The sequence below is a fragment of the Cryptomeria japonica genome, chromosome 3 (assembly GCF_030272615.1).
Source record: "Cryptomeria japonica chromosome 3, Sugi_1.0, whole genome shotgun sequence".
Lineage (NCBI taxonomy): Eukaryota > Viridiplantae > Streptophyta > Pinopsida > Cupressales > Cupressaceae > Cryptomeria > Cryptomeria japonica.
The window spans coordinates 397,701,582-397,721,091 of NC_081407.1; the positions used below are offsets into that span (position 1 = coordinate 397,701,582).

At 36.4% G+C, this 19,510-nt stretch overlaps 1 pseudogene; it reads left to right on the forward strand.

Moving 5' to 3' along the window:
* The first annotated feature begins 6,465 nt into the window (after nucleotides 1–6,465).
* LOC131047931 (probable inactive purple acid phosphatase 1) lies at nucleotides 6,466–18,002 on the forward strand (annotated as a pseudogene).
* Nucleotides 18,003–19,510: the final 1,508 nt, after the last annotated feature.

Consider the following 19,510-nt stretch of genomic DNA (forward strand, 5'->3'; position numbering starts at 1 on the left):
TTAAATAAATTAATAAATTTATTTAATTCCCCTTTCTTCTTACTTAAATAAATTAAATATTTATTTAAAAACCTTCATCGAACCCTAATTTAACTAAATCATTATTTATTTAAAAATACTATCCACTTGCATTCTCCTACAAATGCAAGTTGCACTCCCTATTTTAATTAAATAAAACATTTAATTTAAAAGGCCTATTTATCCTCACCCACTTGCCAAATCCACTTGCTCACTAATCCCCTTCTAAATTCTTCTAACCCCCTTCTAGATTCTTCTAAGCCTTCTAAATTAGCATAATCCCTCTTCTAATCATTTTCAAAAATCCTAAACCAAAATTAACCTCCAACCGATCATCTCAACCATTTTAGACTCTTACAAAGTCATAAATGCTTCCCTTCTTCAACACACTAACCCACATGGGTCTTGACCCTTTAGTCAAAGCTTGACCATAGATAAAATTTGCACAAGAGTTTACCCATTGGATAATAACCTTACCCTTGGATAATAGCTTTATCCAATAACCCAACCCACATGAGGTTACCCTCATGTCTTCTTAGGCATTAAATGCTCCTTCCCTCTCCTCTTAAGCCATGTCGGGCTGACACTTGTCATCATGGGATTAGGTTGAAAACCATCACATGGATTATGAATCATGCAATCTTGGCCCTCCACAAACCAAATCAATCTTCTATTTTGCCTATAAATAGAACCCTTCTCAAGCAAAGGAGGAAGCATTAGAGAATTGTTATTATACTAAAATATTGCATAGATACTTAGAGCCTTCTCATAGCATCAATCTTTGCATTTTTATAGCATATATGTTCATTTTTAAACATCTTGAATCTCCATTTGGCATCCATGGTCAATGCTAAACGTTGAGACCTCTATTCATTCGGAACTTGGAGAGAAGGGAAACAAGGGAGAGATCAATGACATCATGGAAGCATCTTAGGGAGACTCTTCTCCTTTCTTGTTATTTGATTAAGCTTCTTTCATTCTTTTTGAATCTTCTTTGATATGTTTTTGGAATGGTTTTTAGTTCTTTGTTTTGGTTTTATGGTTGAAACTAACATACTAACATTGAACTTTGTTTTTGGCTCTTGTCCACATTTCCACAGTATCATTTGGTGAACCCGACGTGAATCCAATGTGCTAAGAAGTTAAACTTTTAAACTAACCTTTTGAAACTTGCAGGTTTTCGTGCACAGGTTGTGTTTTAGCACCTTCGTTAGCTGGTAGCACATGTGTCGCGCGTTTTAGCACTTTAACCGCGCGTTGTAGCACCTTTGTAACATGTTTCTTTTCTTTAGTTATAGCGCTTTTGTTTCATGTTCTAGCACTTCCGCTCTAATTTGGCACTTTTGCAGCTTATTGTAGTGTTTTTGTCTTACTATAGCGCTTTTTTTCGTTGTCTAGCGCCTTCGTTTTCATCCATAGTCTAGCACTTTTGTAACAGGCAGAGAGCTAAAAAATTTAACCTTCAAGAAAATTTTAGGTTTTTGAGCCCACTGTTTGATCTAACAATTTGAAGGTTTTGCAGGGAATAATGTTTTGTGTAGGTTCTCAAAGAGGTGGTTTAGTTATTTTACTTCTTTTTGTTAAAAATTTCTTTTTTCTTACAAAAAGTCTTAAAAAAGAACCTCATTTACTTTGTTACAAGGATTTTTCTTTGGGGTTTAAAAAGGATCTCACTTTTCTTTGTTGTTACAAAGGGTTTAAAAAGGACTACAAACAAATCTTTATTTCTTGCAAGGACCTAAAAAGAACCTCATTTACTTTGGTTCAAGCTAAAAAGAACCTCATTTCCTTTGGTGCAAATAAAAAGAACTCATTTCCATTTTGCAAAGGGATAAAAGGAACCACAAACAAACATTTCTTTTTTTGCAAAGTAGTTCATTGTCCTTTGGTGCAATTAAAAGAACACAACAAATTTTAATTTCTTTTTACAAAAGGATAAAAAGATCACCTCACATTTTATTTTGCAAGGATAAAACAAACAAGCCACACGATTTTATTTTGTTGACCAGATTTGCTACACGATTTTATTTTGTTGACCAGATTTGCTACACAATTTTATTTTGTTGACCAGGTTTATTTTCCAAAGTTTTCCAAAAATCCAACATTTTGCTATGAAGGAATAAAAAAAGCACCATGTCTTTTGGAACAAAATTTCCAAGTAGCATTTAGGCAACATTGAGATATTGGTTAAAAAGAAAGAGTGTTCATTGTGAATCGAAGGTGATAGGCATATGCTTTCCCCTTAATTCGGTGATCAAAAAGACAAACTTACCATTTATTTGTTTTCTTTCAATTTTTGCAATTAAGATAAATCCTTTAGCAGGCCTTCCCTCTCGAGAAGCCCATAAGGCCGGTGAGAGGGGAATGACCTAAGTGTGGAACGGCTAACGCCAAGTATTCCAACCCACTATAATAAAATGTGGATGTGATGAAAATCATGTTCAATGGTTTTTCTCAACGATTAACCTTTCCTCGGTATCTTTGAGATATGTAAATCCTTTGTTCTAAAGGTTGGGAAGCCTCTCAAGGGAGTTTATCACTAAAGACCGAATGGAAACTTTACTAAAAACTTTAGAAGTAGAAACCTCACCGAGTCAGTTAGCCAAACATTTGTAATATCATAGTGCAAGGGTGGTGAAGAATCCGCCCTTAAGACACTCACCATATATCTCCCAAGAAAATGATCCAATTGAAGAGCAATTCTCTTTGGTTCAAATTCTGGACGAGGCAAAAAAACAAACGCACCTTAGGGTGTGACAGGGTTGTTTGAGCTAACATAGTATCAAGTGTGGGCTATTGATATTAGGAATGACCTTTTTGACAATAGTAGAGTCTATCTTATTTATCTTTTGTTTGTCATTCATTTTCCATAAATCATTTCCCAATCATACTTCAAATTCACACCATCTTCCATATTTCATCTTCAAATTCACACAATCATTCCAAGGTTCTACACTCATTCCAAACACATCAAAAATCCATTCCACTCTCAACACACAAATGTTTGTCCTTAGTTCTTTTGGGGTATTTATAATCATATCAACAAAAATACTCTCTTGTGTGTCTCTACATCTAGGATCAATCATCCTAAGAGGAATTACTAAGCATCTAGATAGGTTAAAAAATAATTCATGAGTGCATCCTCTTATTACTAGGTAGCTTAGGATTGTAACAACACAAACCTTGCTACACCTCATCTCACAATTGTTGAAACACCAAACAAGAAATTTTAAAAAGGACTTTGTTTGAACAAATCCAAACCTTAGTAAAAGAGATCACTCATTCATAAAAAATTCATCATCCACTCTTGGAATTATAAGAAGGGGATCAACCACCCACTTTGCACCCACCTCACTTCCACTTCCACGAATGTGCACTTCAAACATGGATAGGACTAGATCTTAAAGTCAGAGACAAACTCAAAATGAAATATGGGAAGAAGAGGAAGATGACGTTAACCCCTTTTCTAGAAGAGGAGACCCAGACACTCCTACACCAACACAAATAGAAGAAGCAACTAGCAATCCCATATTTAATAGAATTTTTGAGGAAATTCTCAGGGGAAATGCTAACGCCCATTTTCTAAGACTTGTTCAAGAAGGAGAAAAACTTCCAGAAGACTTTGACGTGTCACAACTTAGGGATATACCTGAACAAGCCCAACATAATCATCGACAAGAAAGAAATCAAGATGGCATGAGGGAAAGGAAGACCCACAACTATGACGATAACTATCAACAAGGGAATGTTTCACCTCCTCCCACAGAAATGGATATGTTTAGACAACAGATGCAAGAACTTACCCAACAAGTACACTTACGAAGGTCACAAAAGCAATATGCTCTTGAGGATATTTGTCCATATCCATATGATAGGAACATGATCATGCCTCCTTTCCCATGCAATTTTGAAACACCAAAATTTGACAAATAAAAAGGGAAAGGAGATCCAAGAGACCATGTAAGAGAATTTTACTATGTATGCTTAGAGGTGGCATATGATGAAACATATCTAATGCACCTCTTCCCTCAAATTTTAGGTGGATCGAGCATCCAATGGTTTTCACATTTCCTAGGAGGAATATGAACATTTGAAGACCTAGTACATAAATTTATCTCTCATCATTCGCATAACATAGAACAAGATGTCTCCATACAAAACAAAAAAAATGGTGAATTATTCTCGGCATTCTTACAAAGATGGAGACACGTTTCTAGTAGACGTTCCTTCCCCATTCCAAAGGAACAATTAGTGGAAATTTTTATTTAAAACTTAAATGAAGAGATCGAATTCTACTTAGACATCAAATGTTCAGACACTTTCAAAGACGTGAGAGCCCAAGGGCTTAAGATCAAGAAAACCCTTATCAAAAAGGGACTTGTCAAAATATACAAACACAACAAGGATGGTCCATGACCAGCCTACAACAGTGACAAACCCAAATTTTGGGCCAAGAACAAAACCATTGTTAATGATGGTGTTGTGGACGCACAAACTGTCAAAATCGCCCAACCCATAGTCAAAATTGTAGGGCAAGAAGATAATCGCAACAACCCCACTACCAACCAAGGTAATCCCCAAAACAATCAAGGAAATCAAACTCCTAACACGCAAAAAGAGACACCTAAAAATAGGTACCCTACCTACAAACCCAATCAAACGTACACACCCTTGGGGGGACCTCTTGAAAATATATTACGACAACTCATATCTTCAAATCTCATCACATTTCCTAAAACGTCAAATTATGAACCACAGATTAAACCTTCATGGTGGAGAGATAATGAGTATTGTGAATTTCATAAGGGAAAAGGACACAACAAACAACTGCCATCGGTTAAAAGATATCATTCAAGACCTCATTTATCGAGGTGACATAGAAGTGGATGGCTATAATTCAAAAACTTCCCATACTGATCATATCATGTTCAAAAATCCTACACTCCCATCATATGAGAAAGGAGGTCCCTCCCATCAAGGTAAGAACCAAGATAACACGATAAACTATACACGCGCACCATATACCTATAGTGTCAACAACCTTTATGATGCCAATGAACAAGTTGCAACCATTATAATCAAAGGTAAAGATCCCGCATGTGACGTTGTTACTCACTAGAGAAAGATTACTGTACAAGGAGCACCATCAAGAGCGACATACATTCCCAAACAATATAACCTTGTAGACCAATTGGATAAGACTCCAACACTTATCTCCCTAATAGAGCTTTTGCGCCTATCACCCTCACATAAAACCATCTTGGACCAAGCTCTCCAAGAAGAGTCAGTCCCATCCAACCTCAACATAGATCAATTTCAAGCCATGGTTGGAAGTCTCAAATCATTACCATGTCTCACCTTTGTTGAGAATGATGATGCATCCTTTCAACAATCACATAACACCCCTCTCCACATTGAGGGATTCATACATAAACACATAATCAAGTGAGTCTTGATTGATAATGGAGTTGGCCTTAACACTTGTACATTACAGTTAATCACAACATTGGGATATGCAAAAGATATAGTGGATGCCAGAAAGAAGATCACCATCAAGGCCTATGATGATGCAGAATGCTCCTCTAAAGGGTGTGTAGCTCTACTTGTACGGGTAGGACCTATGGTGAAGAATGTGGTTTGCCAAGTCCTAGACCTCCCTCTTCCATACAATCTCCTATTAGGTAGACCATGGATTCATGCCATGCAAGCAGTACTATCCACCTACCATCAATGCATCAAGTTTCCACATAACGAAGTAGAGATTACTATCCTTGGTGATGCCAACCCATTCGCCTTTTGCAATAGCATAAGGCATCAACCTGATATCATAGTACCTAGCAACATAGAATCCACCGCCTCATCATCCTACATCCACCCAACAAATCTCACCAATACACTGAGCCATACACCCAAACAAGAGAAGTTGAAAATGAAAGTAAAGGATGAAGGCCCAGGAGAATATAACATTAGCCAACCTTTCTGTGTTGGCCAACTACCCCTTTCACCTAGGACACATGACAAACCCCAAATGTAACTCAAGCCACTTGTTGTAGCAAACACTAAAACACTTGATGGTTTCATTCTCGACAGATCACAAGAACTGGAAACTGTTGATAATGACTTGGCAGGATGGATCTATACAAACCCCTTCGACAAAGGTAAACCACAAATCAAGATCCCTAGAGAGAATATGGTAAAGGTTTTACCATGATGCAAAAAATAGGCTATGGTGGTCATAGTACATTAGGATCCCACAAGAAAGGTGTATAAGAACCATTACAACCCTTGTTACAACCACAGCTCGGATTCAATCCTGGTTCAAAAGGTTCTTCTAAGCTCAGGATTCCAAGCAAACAAAAGTAGATCACTTCCAAATTCATTCCTTCCAGAAGCAGAATAATGTCCATTACGATCACTTCCAAATTCACTCCTTCCAGAAGAAGAATAATGTCCATTACAAATCAATCTACCACATCAGAAGATCCAAGTTACGCCATCAATTCTCACTCACTAGGTGCACGGACATCAAACACAGAAAGGGATGATATTGCACAAAGGTCAATCACTTCCAGATTGCCACTCCTGTCCATTTTGGATACTCAAGGAACACCAATGACCCAATCAAATATGACACCTATGGTAGTTGTCCACAAACCTTTCAACCCTGACGACTTTCCTATAAGGTACAGTGACATAATTCTACCTAGTGATGTTGAGACCAATTCGAATGAATATGAATGGGATTTTGTACATGACTTTGATGAGGAGTTTTTAGAAGATAAAAGAGCTAACAAAGATCCATGGATCAAAACTTTTTGGGATCCAGTTGATGAGAATACTTCAAGGACAGATAGGTCACCTCCCGAGCCTGATTACGAAGAGGATAGTACTGACAATGACCTTGATTCCTCCATACTTACCCTCACTGACACATCCTATGAACTCAAACTTATTGATGAGGTAATACCCAATATTCACCCTGAACTCATTGATTGGGACCAACAAGATCTCCCACACCATGGCACCTTCCAAAATGATGATGCAATAATAAACTTTCTTGAATTATGGGATAACATACCAAGTGGGGATTACAAAGTTGGGTTCACTATTGAACTTAATAGCATGACTTACTTTGGAGAGAATGTCAAACCTTTCAGTTGTAAAAATATTACAATCAAAACAGGATCCTCAAGTGAAAACCACACCGTGGCACTTTTGGAGACCAAAAGAGTAAAAACAAAGGACGTATCCAAAGGTGAAAACCTCTCCGAGTCGCCTGAAGATGGAAGATTTGAAATTCTTCCCTTAAGCACTAATCAAGAGAGATCGTCCATTCTTATTGAAGACATAAAGGAAGTCAATCTAGGGGCACCGAAAAATCCACACATAATACATCTAGCAAAATCATTGACCACACCTAAAGATCCCAACTTTATAAAGTTCTTCCACAAGCGACAAATAAATTTTGCATGGTCCTATGGAGAAATGCCAGGACTAGATCCAGAGCTAGTAATGCATCATTTAACAGTAGAAAAAGGAGCCAAACCAGTAAAACAAAAGCTCAGAAAGATGCATCCCCAGATTGCATTGTTAGTAAAAGCAGAACTCAATAAACTGTTAAATGTCGGTTTCATAAGACCTATAAATTATGTAGAATGGATATCCAACATTGTACCAGTAGAAAATCCAACTAGGGGCATCTGTATCTGTACGGATTTTAGAGATATAAACAAAGCATGTCCTAAGGACAACTTCCCTCTTCCAAACATTGATATGATCGTGGGCCTCACAACGGGATATGCAATGCTATTACTCATGGATGGATTTTCACGATACAACCAGATCAAGATTTCTCTAGAGGATCAACACAAAACAACTTTTACATGCCCATGGGGCACATAATATTGGAATGTGATGCCATTTGGTCTCAAGAATGCAGGCGCCACATATCAAAGGGAAATGACTACAATCTTCCACAACATGATGCATACACTAATGGAAGACTATGTGAATGAATTACTAGCTAAATCAGTAACAAGAGAGGGACACCTCGTCGTACTAGACAAAATTTTCACCAGATTGGAGCTATATAATGTACACCTAAATCCAAATAAGTGTGTCTTTGGGGTAACCTCTAGGAAACTCCTAGGATACATTGTCTCAAATAAAAGAATTGAGGTTGATCCTGCAAAGGTAAAAGCAATCATAGAGATGCCACCTTCTAAGAACATCAGTTAGTTGAGGACATTACAAGGAAGGCTACAATCAATCTGTCAGTTCATTGCACAATTGGTTGATAAATGTGTAATGTCCCCTTCTCAGCAATAATCAGTGCAGTTGATCGTTAGCCTATTCTGAAGGCTTGTAGGCTAGTCGGAAGCAGAAATTAGGGTTTCTTACCGTTGGGAGGATATTTTTGCATTTTTGAAGACTTTCATGTTGGAATTTGTCAATTTGGGTTCTGGATTCCTTCAGGATTTTCAGAAAGCTTCGCAATGAGGGTACATGCATAGCAAGTAATGGAGTTTGACTGACTTACTATTTTTAGTAAGTGGACGCAGAAGCTACTCAGTTCTCTGGGTTTTTCTGGGTTTTCTGAGAGCTTTACGATGGTATAACATGCAAACCAATCTGAAGACCTTTTCGGGACTTACTATTTTTAGTAAGTTTGACAACTGCTCAGAATGTGGTAAAAATCACCTTGGAAACACTTACTATTTTTAACGGTATTCTATTTATAGTAAGTACTATTTTGTACAGTGCTATTTTTAGCAGGGGTTTGGCAGCTTAGCTCAGTGTCTATTTTCTACAATGCAGTTCAATACCTTGGCCTTAGTTCTTTTTGGCAACATTTAGTATTTGGAAGAGGAAGTATTTTTCAATACTTTATTTTTATCTATGGCCTAGGCAAAATTTGTTTATGACTTCAAGGGGGGTCGACTTGGTCTTAGTGATTAAATTATAACTCTGAATTTGTTTAGCCATAGAATAAATTTGAACTTTACTAGTTATGAGAGGCTCCCAATGTTCTAAGATCCAAGCATGCAACTGAGGGAGGTTGGGCCAAAAACCTCTAAACCGACAGATAACTCCATGAGTAGAAAAAATAGAGACATTGTAGTCTATTTCCTCTTCCATCTCTGCTTTCAAATTAATGGTGATGGCATTAGAAACTGAAATAAAACCTCTTTCAACACTCCGTCTCAACAATCCTTGCTGAGGTCTAGCCTTCGAACCCCTGCATAAACCACCAGATTCGAAAGCAGGCCTCATCGCACCCCCTCCAATCCGAATGGCAGAATCAGCCCTAGCACCAGAAGAGTCAACCGCAATCGTCTGAGTATTCATCAAAGTCTTCAACCCTATAGCCACAAAATACAACACCAAAAGGGGAGCCGTAATTGTGGTGTATACTTGTTAGTTGACTTTGTCTAGTATGGTCATTTGTGCATTGGTATGGTTGTTTTGAGATGAGAGGATGGATGATGTTTTTGGTACCTGGATAGTTGGATTTGGGACTTGTAGCATGTATTTGATCACGATGTCATGATAGATTGGTTATTTATTTGATTACACTTTTAGTGGGAACTTTTGATAGTGATGAGTTGGTGGTGTAGGATTGATTCCTGATTGGTGGATTGTTGGTGGTTGTATGTATCTTCTTGAGATGGAGTTCATAGTTTACTTAATATTGTTGACATTTTCAGTTGATGTGTGTAGACTTGGATGTTCTTCATTTAGGAGATGGTTTATCACGATGCTATGGAGAGCTTGGTATCATGGTTCAGTGGGAGCTTGTAGCAGTGATGTGTATTCACCATTGGGTGGTGAATGATCTTCTTAGTGTGCAGATGTTGGAGGATGCCTTAGATCCTGTTGTTGCAGAAGGGTTCTCTTGCATTTGTGGGTGCACTATTAGGATATGGTTATCTTCATGTTATTTGAGGATTTTTGCATCTTGAGGACTCAAGGAGTTCTTAGTATAGATGCGGTTTTATGATTTCGTTTGACATGTTTATCCTTGTTGTTTGGATGGATTATATTATGTCATGGTACACTCTTGATTGCATGCTTAGAGTATTGGCATGATACGGTTACTTGATATGTTCATATGAGGCATGTTATCTCTTTGAGATGGATTAGATCATGTTGTCATGTTTATGTTCCTGTTTTGGCCATTGGAACTTTGACATTGATCTTGGATTATTCTCTTTGTATTGGGTACATGATCTTTTGCTTGATACTTCATGATATTGTTGGGTTGCATTTGGAGTTTGGCATGGATTGATTGGTTACAGGTACTCATGGATACTTGGAGGATGTTGGTGATGCTAGTAGTCCCTTGTGATTAGAGGCATGTGTTGAGGCAGGTTGTTGTTTTAGTTAGAAGCCCGAGGAGCATTCACCTAGTTTATGGACTTGAGAGGAGATTGTTCTTACTGTGAGTCATGATGACTTGGATAGCTTGGTGAGCATTCCCATTCCCCACTCTTGGTCTACTCGACAGTTTAGTACTTGAGAGGTATTTCCCATTGTTCCTTTCAGGTGCATTACACTTATGCTAATCTTTCATAAATATGGATTTTGAGCTATGGATAGATGGTTAGTTCTAGATGATTCAGTTTGAGAGATGTATGGCATTGGTTATCTCCTTGTGCATTTGAGTTATTATTATGATGGTGGCAATCATTGATATTAGTTTGGGAGATGGTTTATTGGGTGTATTCCCTAGGCTTGGGAATGGATATTTAGTTTGATCTTCTTGATTACGAGAGGCTTACATCCATGTTGATTATATGTTATATATGTTTGTTTGGTCCAAGGGACTGAAAGGGTTTTTGGGTGTTGTTATGCTATTCTCATTTCGGGGTTTTTATGGAGGAGATCATACTTGACATAGTTAGCATATAAAGGTGTGTGTAGAAGGACATACTACAGGATTTGATTTTTAGTGTCTCTCTCTTTGTTTCGGTTATCTTCCTGGATGTTTGTATTCACATTACATTGGTTGGAGGTTGTTTGGAGCTATGTCTTCACTGATTTTGTGTTCATGTGTTGTCATGTGGGAGATGGCATAGAGGTTCCTTTATCTCTTTCTTTTATTGGTGTGGAGAACATGGGAGAATGTTGGAAACATGGTGTGAGAGTGGTACTTGTAGGTTATTGGTTTACATGATGTTCATATTAATGTGGATGTTCTTGATACTACATGGTTACACTTCTATGATATATTGTTAGTGGTTTCATTTATGATATTGACATTACCTATGTAGTGGGAGTTCCTTCGTGTACATGCATGACAAACATTGCACTTGGGGCTTATCGTTACATGTTACAGGTTGCATATGTTGATGAGATGTTATTCACTTGGTTTATATGCCTTGTAGGCATGCATAGTTGATGTGTTAGCACTTGTTGTGGGTGTTATTTCAGCTATGTCAACAGCCACCTTTGCATTGGATACCTTTGGATTAGTGTTTGTGTTCGGATATCAATTGGTGCAAGACTTATCATTTGTCATGACAGATTGTGTGGCTTTCCCTTTGGATGGCCTTTTCATGTCTAGTGGCAATGGCATGATGGAGGGTGGGAGCATTCATGTATGAGATGGTGGTCAATTTGTTTCTTGTTGCAGGTATCTTGATGGAGCACATGGAGCGCTTGGATTCCATGATGGTATATGTACGTGGAGAGATCAGTCTCTTGTTCGTATGACAGATTACTTCTTGGCCCTTATGCAATGTATACAACAAGTGGGAGAATGTTGGGAAAATTGTGTTGTACACCTTGAATAATAATGTTTCATTGTTATATTATTTTATTACTGTGTGAGGTGGGCATGGAATTTTATTGTACTATCATATTGTATTGTTGCACCTAGGAGCACCTAGATGGACGTGCAACATGTAGAGATTCCCTTATAATATTCTTGTAACCACTTGATGAGTTGTATTGACACATTTGTATTATTATATTGTATTTATTTAATATTGGGGAATGCAATTGTGATGAAGTGCCCAATATTAAATGTGGGTCAAGGGTAGGTAGAAAAAATATTATATTTTATTGTCACATGGTTTTGGGCACATGGTTTTGATGTAATACCACTTGGTGGTTTTGTGGGAGCTTGTGTTTATAAAAGCACCACAAGGGTAGTTGTTTGGGTTGGTCAGTTAGCCTGGTTAGCATTTGTGAAGGATGAAGCATGGCATGGGATGTGTGGATTCATGTTTGGTCACATGGAGTGCTTGGTTATGACTAGGTTTTCGAAGGCTTTCCATAGTTGTATTGTAATGGACACATTGTTGATAATACATGGTGGATGATGCTTTTGGAGGTTGGGTTTTTCCCTCATGAGGGTTTTCCCAGGATATATCTTGTGTCACATTTTCATGTTGTCTATTCTTTGCTTATGGATTCTATGTGTTGATTTGATTAAGATCTCAATTGGGTTATGTGGAAATTTTCATAAAGTTGGTTGCAAGTTTCCTTTCAGACGTAAGTAGTTGTCGTAAATTTTATAAGTTTTGTTGTGAGTTTCAAGTGATGTAGTTTAGTATGGGGGTTTATCCTATAGTCCGATGTCATTGTGTCCTCAATTGTAAATCATTTAGAAAATTCATAACCATATAATATGTCATTGGCAATGTGATGATACTGTATGAGCATTTTTGGCATTGTTGGAGTACATTTGGTGATACCTAGAGGCATGGTGATGATCTAGGGGGTGTACAAAGTTACCACAAGCAGATAGATAGATCAAGTGTTTGTCTTTATTACTGCAAGCTATGGACATTGGATAGTGTTTGGTTGTAGTGCAGGAAGACGTACACGATTTTGGAAATGTGGGTCAAAAACCTTTGACCAATGTTAAGTAGCAATGGTTCATTGTGTGGTGGTTATTTATATGAAGAGGACATGTTACTTGTAATGTATGTCTTCCTAATGTCGTGGTGCATTCATCAGATGGTTGTGTGACTATCAATATTCTATGTAGCAATTAGATAGCTAGATGGTCGGTAGTTCATGAAAGTGGGTATATATATGACACAACAACAAACATAACAAAATGGTGCAACAACAAACATAACCCCACAAGACAAAATATTTCTTAGAAAGAATAAGCGAGAGTCTTTACAAATGAATCTTGTTGTACGAGAACTCTCTCTCCGTCCTTAGACTAAACATATTGCCTGTTTTATACACACAAATAGGCTAATTGGAGACAACAACCATATCATTCAAATTTAGAAAAGAAACCAAACTATTCCTAAAATATCTCTAACTTCTTAGCTTGGTTAAAACAAATTTATTCGGGAGAGATTGCAACCTCTCACTCCCACCACCTAGAAACGTCTAGAAATAAGACAGTAAAAAAATAGGTGATGCTCCAACATCAATATATTTGCTCACATGGATGGACCGAGGTTAGAGAGTGTGGTTGGTTTTATGTGTTGTGTCCTAAAGGTGTGAAGTTGTAGTTGGAGGTTATATACTATTGGTCTATAGATTGAGATTATGTAAAAGCAACCTATTGTATTAGTTTATCTTTACTTAATTGGACAATTGTTAGTATCATTTTTCTAGTGGATTTTTTCTGTAAGTGTTTCTTGTGTAAATCTTTGCCTTGTGTGTATCTATAACTTGTGTATTATCTCATGTGCTTAATTGAATGTTGCGTAATTGAATTGTATAACAAACATAACCATATTTGATCATATAATCTTAAGGAATTCCAATATCCCAATCTATTGGTCAAATAGTATTAGGGATTTAATTTCCAACAATTATTAGCTACCTAGGTGATGATAAATAAAATTTCATATTTTTCTAAGCTTGCTTATTGAATAGGTGTCAATAAAGTACCATCCTATGTGAAGTTTGAATATTACACCAACATTGCCCCATGAATGTAACTTAGGATGAGAGGAATAAGAAATTGGTCTTGTCATAAGTGTAGCCATGAAAATAAGAGGTGAAACCCCATAAGAAAAATCTCCCTCCCACAAAGATGAAATATGGAATAGTATCTTGAAATCTATGCAAGGAAAGACCCCTGAATGCCTCCACATAGAAGAAGAATGTACATGCAAATAGTTGCATAGTTTTAATTATGATTATCTTTTTGGATTGCCTAAGCTAACACTCATCGCCTAGATTCGCTTGTATTGTTCTCATTTTGGTCACCTGGCACTTAGAAATCCCTCTTCATAAGCCTTAGACACCCTCTAGATCCTTTTTAAAGCTAAATCTTGTTGTTCAGCATCACTATCCATGGATGATGTTGTGTGAAATCCCCTACCCAACAAATGTCATCATCTAAACGTAGTGATGCTTTAAGTTTATTTTATGCATCACCATCCATAAAAAAGGATGTCAAATATATTGGAAATGATTTTCATGGTTTGGACCCTATTTATAGACTTTGTTAATTCTATTTTGAAAAGTAAAAAACAATGAACTGATTTGATCTTTTACATTCATCCATTTATCCTTTAAGAATTCTAAGAAGATTAATTCTTAGAAGATTAATTGAAGTAATTCGTAAGTAATTTACCAAAGAATAAAAGCTACATAAGGTTCCTTAAAGATAAGGAGATTCACCTTTTATGTATGGCAAGTCTTCCTAATTATGTTCTACCAAGGCTGCTTCTATATGCCTCAACATCACTTACAACCACCTCTAGACAAGTGTTTAAAGCAAGGGGAGGTTAATGTGCTTGCACGTTGAACTGTTTTCCTTGTCTTTTTCATTTATGCTAGTTTGATTTCTCAATGCATGCTTGTTAATTTACTTGTTATATATTAGTATTTAAAATTTTAATGTATTTCCACATCACCTCTCTTATAGCCTCTGGCTTAACTGCCCTTTATCCGTATTCCCTACTTGTTATTCAAGACACTAGATTCATCTTGATATCCAATATGCATTGTCTTTATAGTGTGTCCACTAACAGAGCCCTTCTACTTTTTCTATATTTAGAGGTTGATATTTTTGGAGACCAGGGAACTTATCTTAGTGAATTATCAAGATTTTGTGGTTCAGAAGAAGTATTTACACCTGATTTCAATCGAAAGATTAAGTTTTCATCCATACTTTGACTCAATATAAACTTAAGAAGACATGTCATGCATTTATATTTTAAAAATGTGTATTAATATTTAAGATGTGTATAAATAACAAAATAATTACATATCTATTGGCATGGCCGATACCTCCATGTTTCTTCCAAAGAAACAAAATACAATATAGTAAAACAGTGAGTTCATAATCTGAATTTGTTAATTCTAACTCCTATTACTCATATGTCCTTGGAAACATGTGAAATGCATCAATAATGCTGCAACTTCATCTTCTGTTGAAATCAAATATATTGCACGAATGAAATAGTGTCTTGATAGGGTCTATTGCTCAGGCATTTGACCTTATTTTCTACCTTACCAAAATTGTAGCCATTGTTATGGATTTCAGTGCAGTTCTCCGTTTATGCAAGCTTAGGAAAGCATTAAAGAGAGACCTAAGTCTTGATTGTCTGAAAACTTAGTTTGATCTACATATAGATCCTGATTTTTGTACAAGAATGGCACAGGTACTACTATAAGGTTGGTCATAGACTGGTAAATGGTTCACATTTTTGAGGGACAGCAAAAGAATTTTAGAGCCTTTCCATATCCTGGCCAGGATTCTTTGCAACGTGTAATTATTTTTGGTGACATGGGAAAGGTGAGTTACATAGATTTCACCCAACAACATCTGCTTACTGGTTATGTCATAGGAGACAAGAATTTGGATTCTCTCTCATTTCATCATTGTCTAGGGGAATTCTCATCTAGAACCTGTGTTCTTTTTGGAGAATATTGACATTGTATTTCACATTAGAGATCTATCCTATGCAAATGGTTACTTGTCCGAATGGGATCAGTTCACAGCACAAGTGGAGCCCATTGCCTCACAGGTTCCATACATGGTTGCAAGGTATGATGAATATTACTTTTTTGATGTTCTGAAAATGTTAGTTCTCTATCCACTCAACATTTCAAAAATATTCTAAAGATTCTGTCAATATAACATTTGTCGCCATTACTCTTTTGTAGCGGGAACCATGAACGGGATTGGCCTAATTCAAGTTCGTTCTATAAGAATATAGACTCAGGAGGAGAATGTGGGGTGCCAGCTAAACCACGTTTTATGTGCCAACAAACAATGATACTAAGATATGGTATGTGAGAATCACGTTATATTCACGGATTTTGTGGTATAAATCTTTGACTGAGTTCTTTAAATTATTTTATTACTTGCCTGAAATATCATTATGTTCATTTATTAAGCAAACTTCCTCCTAGGTAATAAAATATTCAATACTTTCATTTTTTAATATTTTATTTATTGATTTAATTAATAAAGCAAATAGATGATGATAGCATAGGAGATAAATGCTTAGAACTCAGCCTGTCTTTAGTCACTAAATCTTCAAAGCTCAAAGCCCTTTTGGTGGCTTCTTGCAAAGAACTTGAATCGAATATTCTTACTAAAAGGGTTGAGCTAGACCTTCAACAAAGAAAACTATGAGCCTTTTCTCTAATGCATCGTAAATCATTATTGCAAGCCTCTGGAATTCTACTAAATAGTCTTCCACCTTTCCTTCTTACTTCAGTTGTGCTAGTTTTCTAAAATGAGTCTCAGGATCCTTGCTATTGAACCTTTCTATCAATCTTTGGTTGAAGGATCCTTGCTATTGAACCTTTCTATCAATCTTTGGTTGAAGTCTTCCAAAAGGGTGACAAAATCATACCCTTGGATTATCACCTTTCGTGAGCCACTCCTGGTGAATTTGATGGCTTCTTAAAACATTGGGTTCAATGAGAAATAAGTATTTAATTTCTCCAACCAAGCCCTTGTTGATGAACTTACAACCCCATCAAAGATTGGGATGATGATCTTTCCCAATCAGTGTTGAATGTCCTTCCTTCTCTTATAACCTTTCCTCCCATACCTTGTTGCTTTCTTCATTTCATAATAGTCCCTAAAAGTCAAATCTGCACGTATGATAGGGCTTAGGGTATAGTATGCATCATAAAATCTTGTCATGTCTTCCTCCGGATCAGATTCTTCCCCAATACCTACGGCTGCTTCTTTATCAAGAAATTTAGCCCTGAAGGTCATTGTATTAATTGAAGCTTTTTCACCATTAACTGAAGCTTTTCCTCCACTAGAATTGTTGCCTTCAGCATCATTTTGAATGGCCTATCAGCACTTAGTAGCTAGTTCATTCCTCTTAAAAGTTGAACCGTTTCCCTTATGTTATCCCTCACGCTAGTATGAATTTCTTTGCTCAGCCTAATGAACTCTTGGGGATTTGCCTCTTCCCTATCACCCATTGCCTTCTTCTTTCCCTTTGCTTGTATCTTTGATCCCTATCACTCATCAATCTACATGCTGGCAGAAAAGTGGCTCTAAGATCACTGAAATTTACCAGCTTATGAAACTCTTACAATTCCAAAAAAGCATGCCAAGGCTAACAACAATATTCAAAAAATGATATTAAACCTTACAGGTTCAAATTCAGATTCCATACACTTAAGAAAATTGATGGACAATTTTTAGACTTGTCATAAAATCAGGTATACAGTCAGCTTCTTGAAGTAGCAATTAATCAGATACACTAATAACAGATATGCACTAATTCAGAATCGACAGTAACTGTAATTGTATATCCTTAGCTCATTTCTGCATTTTCAATTCCACTAAAATTTATTTATTTTCTCGATATAGTTCATTTTATTATATTTAACCCATTGCATTCGAAACTCAATTGATGAGAAGATATGTTTATTTCAGGTATTCGACCGACTATGGCATGTTTCATTTCTGCATCGCAGATTCAGAACTTGATTGGCAGAAGGGAACTGAGCAATACGAATTTGTTGAGAAGTGCTTAGCATCTGCCGACAGACAAAAACAACAATGGCTCATCTTTATTTAGGGTGGGGTTTCATGGATGGGCCTTCCTAAAAAATTTCAACGGGTGTAGTTGATGATTTTTAAGAGTATTTTAAATCTGGTGCTTCCATGAATTTAGTATGCAAATTTGCTTAAAAGTTTAAGTTCTGGAATTTACAGAAGCTGGTGGTCCCATGAATTTAGTATGCAGGTCTGCTTAAAAATTTAAGTTCTAAAATTTAGTTTTGGTGGGACTTTTCTACTGACCGGAATCTAAATTTTTAGATCTTTGACAAATGACAGATAATAATCCTAAGCTGGTGGGTGGGACAATTTCTAGCCCCACCCCATTTTTACTTGTTTAAATATAGATGCTTAAATAGAAGCCCAAACCTCCTCCATGAACCCCACCCTTAGCCTCCTATGTTAAGTTAATATTCCTGAGAAAAGCAGCATATTTTAGAAATTACATGGATGAGATTTATTGTCTCTAATTTTTTCTTGTCATATCTTGTGGTTTTCTAGAGTATGTTCAACTTTTCATGCACTGAACTCTCCCTACAAAGCTGAATAATGATAAAAGAGTTTCTCTTATTTATTTTTGAATGCAGAATTACTGTGTCAGTGAAGAAAAGACGCATTATTCGGGTACTTTCAATGCAACAATTCATGTCGTTGCAGGCGGTGGAGGAAGTCATCTTTCTGATTACACCTCTTTACAAGCCACTTGGAGCAATTTTAAAGATCATGATTTTGGTTTTGTAGAGCTAACAGCTTTCAACCATTCTTCATTGCTGTTCGAGTTCAAAAAAAAGCTCAGATGGAAAAGCATACGACAGTTTCTGGATCACAAGAGAAAGACGTTCTTGGTTGTGACTCCATTGGTAACTGCCCACGTACTACCCTGACTCAGTAAATTGGCAGAAGAATCTCATCATTCCATGTGTAATCCCATTAAATATTTATGTCCATCTCCATTATTCTCTGCATTGAAGTCTTATTACCCAGTACAAGGGTAATAGGTATGATTGTTGTCACCCTGGGAACTAAGACCTTTTAAGAACTACTTATCAACTAAGACCTCTTAAGACCATTTAAGACCTTTTTAATTAAAGGTATTTTAATTTAAACTAGTTGTGTGCATTTAAATTGTTTTATTGTTTTAGATTAAATTGTATCTTCATCAAAGTAGTGAAATAATGATATACGAGTATAAGAAAGCTCAATAAATAGTGCATTCATGTTGTGTAAGCCGGGGAAAGTGAGGAAACCCAAAATATTAGAGAACTATTGAGGACTATTGAGGTCAGAATTAATTTAGAGATGTATAAACAATAAGAATATAATATTATGTATATCTGGAGAATAAATAATTAAATAGGAGGAATAAGTTAAAGATATTAAATATAATATAAAAATGTTTATAAAATGAAGAAGGAACAAAGCTGTATAAAATATAAAAATTGTGTAAATAAAATATAATAATTGATGTATAATGAGAAATGAGTGAAAGTTAAGGATAAATAGAAATTGTTTGAAGGATAAATGTTA